The sequence below is a fragment of the Parus major genome, chromosome 3 (genome assembly GCF_001522545.3).
Source record: "Parus major isolate Abel chromosome 3, Parus_major1.1, whole genome shotgun sequence".
Classification (NCBI taxonomy): domain Eukaryota; kingdom Metazoa; phylum Chordata; class Aves; order Passeriformes; family Paridae; genus Parus; species Parus major.
The window spans coordinates 25144559-25156426 of NC_031770.1; the positions used below are offsets into that span (position 1 = coordinate 25144559).

Genomic DNA, 11868 nt, shown 5'->3' on the forward strand with positions numbered 1-11868 from the left:
TGTATAAAACTCAAATGAAATAAAATATATAAAATTCTTTTAGTACTATCATTTCAGTCACTGCAAAGTGCAGTCTTCAGTCAAATTTGTAGGCATAATTTTGAAAGTTCTGAGAAGTTACTTGCTCCCTGAGAATAAAATCAATGTGGCAGAGACACCCAAAATCTGGTATCTGATGTAAATCTGATGTACATCTGATATAAATAATTTTATAAAGGTGAATTAGTCCAACCTCAAGTCCTTGTTACTAAACCCTTGCATATGCTTTTTAGGCATCTGAGGTTACTTGGGAAAGACAATACTGGACAAATCCACGATTAGAGCTTGTAATGTTAACCATCCCTACCTCTCTGGAATTAATTACACACATTTGGTGAAAGGCAATTGGAATGGTAAGTTACCTATTCTTGTCATATTCTCGTTTTCACCCACCATTCAGCTTCCTACTGTCCTGCTCATTTTTTTCTCTTTTCTTACAGCAGTATGCACAGCATGTCCCCACCATTGTTCTGCATAGTTTAGGATGGCATTTAGAGAGAAAGATTGGTGTAAACGTGCAGAAGATGCCAGTGAAATGTCCAGGCTTCTCCAATGCACACACAATAGCAGCTTCCTAATTTCCCTGAAGAAAATGGAGAAATTGGCAAACTTACTGTTGCAGAAGGTTGAAGCCCAGTGCTGCAAGTCACTGGGCATTCTTATTATACCAGTGCAGGGTGAGGGAACAGACTATACTTTGCATCTACAGCTCTTAAATTTGACCACTTAACCAAAGAAACTCTGTTTCCTGCTGTGTAGAATACTTGGGGTTGAAAGTCCACCTGAAGATTAGAACTAGGCCAAAACAGAACCCAGACCTCAACTCTAAAGCTATGTCAAATTTATCTTTCTAAAAATTTCCATGTATGAACACGGTGAAGCATGAACATCGCCAAATTGTGAAATGTCTTGATTTTCTTTATACCAAGAGTAGCATCATAGGATGGCTCTAATCTTAACTGATCTTTATCCACTATTTCAAATTCCATGGTTAGTTCTTTCTTCTGGGGCTCTTACTGCCACACAGCATCACAGCTGGCTTCTCATACTGATGTTTATGCCACTCAGATGACAAACACCAGGGTTATTTAATTTTGTTTAAAACAATTGGCTGAACTGCATGACAGCACTTAAACATAGGTTCCCATAGCCATGGTATTAACAGCTTTGAGGTCTTTTTGTGATGGTAAAGCTGCATTCTGAAAGCTGGGGAAAAACACCTGTAGCTGACAGTGCAGACCTAATTAGAGGTATTTATTCAGAGTCTGAAACTGCAGAGTGTATTTCTCAGTACTTTTGAGCAGCTCTGAGACAAGGGTGAGCTGCCAAAATGGCAGTACATTGGCACAGAGCTTTGCTCTGACTCAAGAGCCCATGTTTCTTGTAGAATCAGTGTTTGGCCATGTAAGCTACCTGCCAGAGTTTGAAAAAAACACCAGTACAGGTACAGAAATGTGGGGTGGTAGGATGGAGTAAGACAGAGGGCAAGGCAGGACCATGGAAGCATCATCTCAGAACACCTTGGGCTAATTAATATGAAGCTGCTCTCAGGCCAACACCTGCTTTTTGGAGCTGAAGGCCTCATTCACAACTTCATAGAGCAGGCATGATAGTCTTGTAGGTCTGCTCATGCTCTCACTGCATCCACAATTAGTATTTCAGTTGAATTAATGCTGGACAGTATTGTCACAAAGTCTGTGAGTAGAGACAATTTGAGGATCTCAAAAACACCTCAGAGAAGTGATATCTTCAGAAACTGTATCTCTGCAAGAGCTAAAAATGTTGAGATTTCACAAGCTGCTTGTCAGTGATCTATACAGATAAAGAGAACGGACCCTCTGGTTTGTGTTCTTGTACAACACAGAGCAGAATTTCCCCAGTTATCCTGGATTTATTGCATACATCAGTCAATGCACAGAATGAGAGGGAGAGTTATACATAATATGCTTCCTATGTGATGCCCATCAAAGGCCAGATTTTCCCAGTTAGTGGGACTCTGTATTTGCTGTCTTTTACGAGCATATTCAAAAGGTCTGAACAATCACTTGCATGCAATGAACCTACCTCTTACCAATGTATTCCAGTCTTGGAAGGGTTTTTACATCTGCTGTGTGGACTGGAGGGTGCACATCATAATTTCTGTGTCAGGCAGCATTCCCTAGCATTTCTTTTTTACAGTAAATAGCTCTGTGCATAAATAAGACCCTAAAAATCATTTCCCTTTGATAAATATTTTAGTGAATATTCCTGCTTGCACAGGGCTCTCTTTGGTTCCCCTGAAGCCATATCTGGCCCACATACAGTGAAAATGAGGCTGTCTGCTCAACATGCAAAACTCCTTATGTTCTAGCTAACAGTAAGCATCAAGTAAAAGGAAAAGGACTTTTTCTTCCTTTGTCTTCCAGCAATGTTATCTTAGACAGCCACCAGCACACGATCATTTACATAAGGAGGGAACCGCAGAGCTGCTGCCAACTGCCCATAGTGCCTGCCAAAAACAGATGTTAGATGTTACCGTTAGAATAATGTCTTCTTCAGCTTGACATGTGAGTGCTGCAGTCTTTATTTAAAAGGAAGAGCAAAAAATACGGTTGAATTAATGAAATGGAGCACACAACATACGGTCTGAAAAAATTATAATCTAAGGGGAAGTGCTGGTTGTCCAATTGCCTAAGACTGCTGAACTCAGCTGGGTGAATTTGTCAGAGAACTGTTCTGGTCTGGCGCATAGATGGATTTGGTGACCCAACAGATCTGTTGGTTTTTTTTGGTATTTTTATTCTCATGCCTTCACATCAATTTTTAAATAGTTTCCCAAAGGCAGAAAGTAAATCTTACTGGAAAACTTGTTAAAACTGCAAAGCCCTGTATTGAGTAGCATGGTGCTATATCCAGCATTCTTTTTCCCCAAAAATCCTCATGTTAAGTAGCAGGTAGCATTATCAAAAAAACTGTGATTTACACATGGATTTTGCTATAATTTTACATGAATCCTGGGGTCTCTGTAAAAATACAATTGAGATAAATATTTTGGTTTTTATCCATGAGGCATTTTCTTCATGTGTCTTAAAGGACAAGAAAGGATATGTCTGCAAAGATACAAAATATTGTAGTTTATTACTTTGTTTTCCTGTTTTCCCATGAGCAGGGAACTAAACTACTTGGTCTCCAGAACTGAAAAGATGACTGATACTACAGTCAGCCGTATATAGTCAGCCTCTATCAAGTCTTATATTCGTGATGGTTCTGTGGGGTCAGCAGAGCCAGCTGACCCTTGATTTTACACTTTTATGTTGAGGTTGAGCTTTCACGTGGCTTCATCCAGTCTGTTCTCTCCAGCCCCTCCTTTGGTCAACACCCACACTGTCTCTTCTTGATAGACAGAGGAACTTAACAACCCTGAGACCTTTGTCCCTTGTCCAAGTGTCACTGGAAGTGATTAAAAAAAATAAAAAGAAGCAGAGACAGACATGCAGGCACACAAACTGCATGAGGTCACCAGTCAGCATTGTTCCATAAGAACAGGCTAAAATGGGTTTGGAGCCTCAGCTTTTATGTGCTGGCTTCTTTGCAGGTACTGTGGTTAAAGGAGTCTGAATCTGCGCAGTGTCTGTCCCCACGTAAGTAGGAGATGAGGCAAAGGATCTTTCTCTCCCACTGCCAGAGTAGCCAGCACAATCTTCCTCACAGGGTATGCTCCTGAAATTTTTAGGATTCCAACTTCAAGCTGTTGTGTGGAAAAAGCAGCTGCCTAATTGCACAGCTGCCTGCTCTGTGAGGGTGTGCAAAGTGCTGCCATCTGCTTCTGAAGATAGATGGGACAAGAAAACATGTGAGTGCTTTTTGTCCTCCTTTCCCTCCTTTTCTTTCTCTTTGGCTGGGAAATGAGGTTGTCAGGGTGTTCTGTGAGTGTTCAGCTTTGGTGGACAGGTCTGGAGGAGGTGAGCTCTGCAGCCAGGTCATGGCTGACAGCAGGTGAAGCCCTTGTCCCCTTCTCCTCACACTGGCCATGCCTGTGGCAAACTCTGGTGCTCCTTTGCTCCTGCACCAGGCTGTTTTAAATGACAATTACGGATTTTGGGTGGGTTTTGAAACTTTTTGCAGGTTTGGTGAATGGGGTCCTGAGTCAGCTTAGTAAAGAACTTCCTCCAAAGAAGAGGAAGAGAGAACAGGATTGCACATTTAATAGCACTGTTGTGCTGTGTAGGGTTGGTTCAGCCATCCTGCTTAAAAACACCAAAAGACTCTGTTGAGATGTTATCACCACAGGAGGAGTACACAGAAATTGCACTTCGTGGTATGGTTTCAAAACTGCATTATTCTTGGCTTTTGGTCCTTCTGGTTCTTTCAGAATTGTCAATCACTTTCCTTTTTTTAAATTACAGACTGTTTCTCCAGCCATTTGCAAAGGGGCTGAGGGAGGACACAATAGGGAAACGTGTGTTGTTGCAGCTCTCTGTGTTCAGCAGTTAAACCCTTTTTCTCTGCATCCTCCTATCCAAAGAAGTATTTACATGAAATGTCAGTCACCCTGAGGAATTATATGAGAATTAATTATCTGTGGAGAATGATTTGGTCCTATTAATTATGGGTCTCACGTAAGAAAAAGAATGGGCTTAATGTGTCATACATTTTTTTTCAGTCAGTGAACTAGAACTCATCAGCATCAAATATCAATAATGGTTTTGTTGAACACAGATTGATGACCTTTGACAGAAATTATAGGAGAAACTTGTATCATTTTGTCTTATTATAGCTTACTAAGACCTTAGTCAAGATCGGGGTCTTATTTTCTTAGGCTGTCATGCAAGGGGTTAAAGCTGATGTTTATCAGATTATTGTTTGCAACCAGTCATGAATGAATAAAGCTTTAATGTATGTAGAGTCAGAAATAACTGATGTTAAAATGCAATCGCAAATCAAATACAGTATTTCATGGAGACAGTTAAAACATTATGTCTAATTAAGTCTTCATTTAAACATGTGTGTAATTTTGTTGTTCAGAATTATGTACAGCCTTGTAGACTGTTCCCTGCTGTGAAACACGGTGCCTGTTTGTATCTTGCCATTTGGTAAAAGGAATCTTGAACTTTATGTGTTGCACATATAGTCAGATATAAACAAAAACCTAGGGAGTTTTCTGAGTTATTCAAAATCTTTGTATTTCACCGTGAAAAACTGAGTGTTCATCATACAGTACTTTTAAAATATGCTCTCAGTGTTTTCTTGTTCATGAGTTTTCTTCCTTCCTTCTGTCATTGTTCAGCAACTTTTCTGAATGGCTGCAAAGCATCATACTGTGCACAATAAATTTACTGTAATAGGATCTGTTCTAGAGGAAATATCTTCTTCACTGCAAGAGAAAGTCATACTTAAATAACAACAAAATAGCTATCACCCGCTGTGTATATGAATTTCTGATTGGATCATAAATATATAAGTAAGATAAAATTACAGTCTGTTGTGGGTTGGGTTTTTTTGGGGGAGGTTGGAAAGTCCTGATAAAGAAATAATTGAAAGAAGTCTGGGATTTGTTTTTCAGCACATAGCCTGTGCCTCAAGTGCCACAGCAAACCTGTAGTAGAAGGAAACCTTCACATTCAGTAGAACAGATCCATCAAGAAAAGTTTTTCCTACATTTATTCATGACTGCAGAATGATTTCCCCAGGAATACAGTGCAAGCTTAATTTTTTTTCAGGTTTGCACTTGACTGATGCAATAACACACCTACTGTGCTTGAAACAGCAAAACTGTAAACAGAATTTGCTTTTGGGAAGCAGTGCTCTGGTAGGAGCAACTAACACTGTGAAGCAGATGGTTCTCAGTTTTCAGGCAGTGATGTTGGTCTGGAGGTGAGGGAAACACATTGGCACACTCACCCCATTCCTTTGAGGGTGGACATTTAAAATTAAAAATAAATTGCAAGAGAAGCATCAAGGAAGCTCCTTGCAACTGGGACTTTGTGTTTTATACTTTAGAAAAATTATTTAGAAAAATTTCACTTACTTACTTGAATGTTGAGGTTAAGAAATACAGTTAAACGAAACTGCCAAATTGCAAATCAGTTACTTGGAAACAGAACAGAAAAAAAATTCTAAAGGAAAGTAAGATGATATAAATACTTTGTCGATATCAATGTTTTAGCAGTCTGTTTGGATAGCACATAATGTGAAGTGTGATGAGGAGTACCCATAAAAACATTTAAGGGAAGAAAAGCTCCTTCTTTCTTCTGTGTATTTTTATTTGAAGTGTGTTTGTTGAACTCAGTGCATCCTCCACTGTCCAAACTTTGTGTTTTTTTGTTAATTTCTATGGAAAGGATAAGTAAAAAATTTAAATTTTTGCATATTTCAAGACAGCCTTCCCTTAAGTTTCCTCCTTTCATGTGTATGTGTGCATGTATATACTTAAACCTTCTTTCCAGCGCAGGATTAGGCAGAGCTTTTAGTTATAGTGAGGACCAGCTGGAAAAGTAACATTACATCATAATTTGCACAATTGTTTATCTGCATCCTGTATTGATGGAAATGATTTTTAATTCCAAAAGGAAAAAAAGAGTCAAGCATTACTTCAAACCCAGCAAAAATATTATCTATTTATTTCATAATGACTTGATACATCTATGTGGTCATCACATATCAAAGACTTAGAAACATAGCCTTAGATATTTTTCACTGTCCCTTTCATAGTGAGTAAGGAAAATTAGGTTTATTAATAAATTCAGAAAATGGGGAAAATATTTCTCAATGAAAATTTATCTACTTTTAATAAGCACTATAATTTTTATTTCTTTCACTTAAACTGCAGTTTCACACTGTTTTAGCAATATTGATATGAAAATTTAATTTCAGACACTAGAATGACTAAGAATAAGGTATAAAAGACAATGAAGCCAGAAGACAGGCCCTCACCTTCATAAATGGCTGTAGTTCAGAGGCTACAAATTTGATTTTATTCCTAAGGATATGACTCAGGCTTAGGAGCAAAAAGGATGTAAGACATGAGGAAGAAGCAAAAAAAGAAAAAAAAAAGGGAGGCAGGTACTTATGTCCTGGGCCTACACAGTCAATATATAGTTCCCATTTAAGCAAATATAGGTTTGCTTTCAAGCAAATTGCACTTCAAAAGGATACATGCCACGTCCTCTTCAGCATATTTTCAGGAATTTATTCAAGGAGATTTATGAACAGTTGTTTCCTCTGTCTTTTTTATTTTTCAGCTGATTGCAGAATTCAGATTTGCTTGCAGAATCACAGAATCATTTCAATTGGAAAAGACCTTTAAGATCACTGAGTCCAACCTTTGACCCATCACCACCACGTCAAGTCGACCATAGCAGTCTAAGTACCATGTCCAGTCATCTCTTGGACACCTCCAGGGATGGTAACTCCACCACTGCCTGCCTTGGGTAGTCCATTCCAATGCTTAATGACCCTTTCCATGAAGAAGTTCCTCCTGATGTCCAACCTGAACCTCCCCTGGCACAGCTTAAGACTGTCCTCTTTTCCTGCCTCTGGTTGCCTGGCAGAAGAAGGTGACTCACATAACCTCCTTTCAGGAGAGAGTGGCAAGGTCAGCCCTGAGCCTCCTTTTCTCCAGGCGAAACAATTCCACCTTCTTCAGCCACTCCTCACAGGACTTACGCTCCAAACCCTCCAGCAGCTCCGTTGCTCTTCCCTGGTCTCACTCCAGCACCTCTGTGGTTTCTTGTAGTGGGGAGGCCCAAAACTGAACACAGCACGTGAGGTGTGGCCTCAGCTGTGCAGAGTACAGAGGGACAGCGGTTGCCCTGGTCCTGCTGGCCACTCTAGTCAATGCCAGTATTTCACATACTTAACATCAAAATGTGGGTGAAACATCGCTGCATTTGGTATCATAACAAGCTGTACAGGCAGTATTCTGCCAGCTCTGAAGAATTACAAGATGCCAAAAAGTCACAGCGTGGGGTCTTATCGGTACAATAAAATGACATTTACCACAAGTTATACTCTTTAGTCAGAGGGCCTCTTTTGTGAAATGAACATCACACCCAGGAAATCAGATTGCTCTGGAGTCATCTACACTTACATTCAACGGGATGTTCACTTCTCCTTTTAATTTTTCCTTGAAGGGAAGCTGTCCTCTTTCTCTCTGCCTTCCTGCTTCTTCCAACCATAGTCTTGGACTTGTCAGAGCTTCCTAAAGCACTAAGTACCCTTGATCCCGGTAAACTCAGAAATAAATGAATGTGCTCGGGTCTTGTGAAAAGGTGACTTGAATTTCTGTGTTTCGTTCCACACGGAGGTCCCAGAGGAATTGTGTGTGGCTGTAAGATCACACACTTGCATGCATTCACACTGGAGTAATGGTGATATTTACAGAAGCATCAAAGTTCACAGCTGTCTGTCCTTTCATAGATAATCAATAAATCATACTTCAGCTCTGGTTATTGTGCATGTCAAGTAACAAACAAGTCATCAGCATCTAAGCTCTTAAAAATGGTGCACTGTTTTTGTGGTGGAAGTCTGCTCTTGTTAAAAGAAGGAAATGGTGGGGGGGGGAAGGAAAAATTCCATCATTTGCTGCTATTTCTGACTTTGGTCAGGAAATGCAAAATATTTATGGATAAAAACAGAGCCCTACCAAGTAAAAGAAAAAGAAAAATCTGCATGGCTTTTAAACTGCCCTACTTGTCACCAGATGACAGATCTGAAAAATGAAAACCACTTTTGACATTTACTGATTTTATGCTACCAGATGGTGCATGGCACTTCCAGACCAATGTGATGGGGAAGATAGGAATGGATGGAAAACAAAGCAGATCGTAATTGTAAGCATCCTCTTTTATAATTCTGACCATTTGCCACTTCATAAATTAATCAATCTGATTTCCGATGTATGGTTATAATTCTACTGAAAGTCAGGCTAGAATAAACAGATCCTGATCTGCATCCCAGATGAAAATAAAGATTAAAAAAATAAACAGAATTCAGTGAAACTCTGGCATCAACTCTTTGCTTCTGCCGATTTCCTTCTGACACAAAGGTATTTATGGTCTAAATTAGTGTTGATTTTACAAGGGCTTTATTCATATTACTAAGTGGCTTCGCAATAAACAGCTAAAAGTAGAAAACATTACACTTTTATTTCCCAGACTATAATTTTCTGCAACAATAGAAATGCATTAGTCCTGGCTTTGACTTCTCTTCTGCTAATAAGGGCATGTTTTAATGCATTTCTGAATCTACTGTACCTCATCCTTCTGGGGTAGTTCATTGACTTATTTCAATAAAACACAGGCAAATGCTGATGATTTGAGATCTGGAATTATATATAACATCATGGAAGTCCCCTCAAGATGGCACTACTGAACTGCTTCACATACCTCTGAACCCTTATATAATCTTGTTTATACAGCATCAGGGTCATTTTAAAGCTAAGATCACACGATGTTAATTTGGCCAATGATTTTCATTTTCGTTTTGGCAAAATGCCTCCTTTATATCTAAGCACATTCATTTAAAGGCAGTATTTTTTGCAGGCTCTGTCAATAGACTTGCAGTCAGGGAATACTTGTTAAAAATAGCCGGAATTAAACTTTTTGATCTGCCTTAGAAACCATGGACCATTCTGAAATCTGCTACTCAGATTTGTGTACATGAGATTTACAAGTCTCTTTTCCTGTTGGTGGAGGCTCTGGATCTTTGCCTTAATGTGTGAATTGAGAAGGTCGGTTCAAAGTAAGAATGGCAGTACAAAGTGAGGATGGGAAGGATTTATTTTTCCAGAACCTGCAAATAGAGAGAGTCCCTGCACACTTCTAGAGCCTCTTGAGAGAACAGAAGTCAGAGGTCATACAGCATCTAGAGGTGAAAGGCATGGACCAATGTCATTACTTCTCCTGTGATTATAAACTTGGCAAGAAATACACTTCAAACCCTCCCCTTGCTGTCCTGACCTTTGCATATCCACACACTCTTCCAAACTGGAAGCTTCATTGCAAAGAAATTCTGGACTCTGATCAGCAGAGGCAGTCTGTAGAAAATAGATGCCTTTCTTGGTGTTTCCTTTTCTGACTTTCCACAGTTGTTCTCAAAATCCTTCTCTCTGAGAGGGTGCTTTTCTTGAAAATGTTGTAAAGAAATATTTTTCTGTAAGGGAGTTCTCCAGAGAATTTCTATATAGTTTGAGAGAAGACGTCAAGGAACACCTCACTGATCTTTATCAATGAACCATAGAAAGAAACTATCAATGAACTGTAGGAAAAAACTGAGATAATATCATTTGCATTGCATTGGCAATCACTTTATTAACCACAGAAAAGAATCATGTTATACTTCATTCAAGTGTTGTAGGAGATTAAATGAAATTATCCTTATTTCAGGACCAAGGAACCTAGCTATGCTATGCCAAAACTATGCTCTGCCTTGAGTAGCTGATTCATCATAGCAAAACCTCATCTGTCTACCTATGAATGATGACAAGCAATCTGAGTAACACAGAACTAGGAAAAAGGTTTTACACTAGAAGATGGGTAGCATAATCATAAGTACATATTCAGTTCAAGATATCTTGTGTTTTGTAACTCTTAAATGTATCCTCCATGTAGATTAAATATGGGGTTTTATGCATAAAAAGATGATTAGTTTTTTTTTTTCTTTTTTAGTTTTTAAGCTGTAGCAATCCGGGAGAAATGTACAATTTTGTGTGTGCCCTCCCTGTTACAGGCCAATGATATAGCTTAGTCTATGCTTAGCATAAAATTTATTCTATCCCTATGAGACTTCTGGGATCAAACCCTGCAGGACCAAAACTTGGTCTGCTTGATTTGATAAGGTATATCACCTCTCCCTCAAAAATGTTGCCTTCCCATAGGTGCAATTACAATGATCTCAATTACTGCGAAAGGAGCTTCCTGTCTGCATGTGATGTTGCAAGAAGAGATGGCCAAAACACTTCACTGCAGGTGAGCAGCATACACTGAGCTGAAAAAGCCCAATTTAAATTAAGGTTCTTTAGACAACACCAGATATTTCTGCAAATGGTGTCATGGTGAAAAATAATAATTTAGCATGAGCTGTGACAGAACAGTTGAAGTAAGCAATACAAAGACAGCATGTGGGACCTCTGCCTTGTGAACAGTGACCCCTGAGGGGGATTGCCACCCAGGATGCTGTAGGGGTTAAGTTCTGTACTCACTGAGAATCACTGAGCATTGCTACAAATTCCCAAGTTAATACCATGGGTTTCACTCTCCACACAATAAAAAATGTTATTTTCAGAATGTGGTGAAGTTACTTGGGAACAAGTGAGTATTATCCATGTATGTTTAACAGGAAGTTTGATTGATAGGTACATCCAACAAGCTTTTGGAAGATGGAGGAAGAAGTGCATATTGAACTACATTTGCTTTATAACAAAAGCCCAGACTCCAATCACAGTGTTAAAAATATACATTATAATTCCTGGAGTTTTTTTGTAAAGGAAATAGCCTGAATAAATCCTTTTGTCTTTCTCCTATGAAAAATTTCCATTGCTTCCTGGGCCTTAATCCCAAAAGCCCATATGCATGTGCTGCACTTCACAACGTAGACCTTCTGATTGATTTATGTAAGACAACTTTGTGGAAGTGTTTTCAGAATTAATATCCTATTTCTACTATGGTTGAGCTGCAGGACATACTTTGCTGATTGACTGCTTAGTGGTAGAATTATTATTGATTTTTGAAGTTACTGGTGTGCTCACAGTGTCCTAAATGCTGTCCTTAGAAGGCACAGCCCCTTCTACAAAGTATGATATCTGGAAAAAGTCTGAAATGGGGAATGAAGGATAAGGGAGAAAGGCAGATA

General features: G+C 39.1%; 1 long non-coding RNA gene across 1 annotated transcript; it reads left to right on the forward strand.

Annotated features, from left to right (window-relative positions):
- Positions 1–3504: 3504 nt before the first annotated feature.
- LOC117244190 lies at positions 3505–8023 on the forward strand. The gene is made up of 2 exons (XR_004496795.1): positions 3505–3871; positions 7260–8023. It is a non-coding gene; the product is annotated as an uncharacterized LOC117244190 (long non-coding RNA).
- Positions 8024–11868: the final 3845 nt, after the last annotated feature.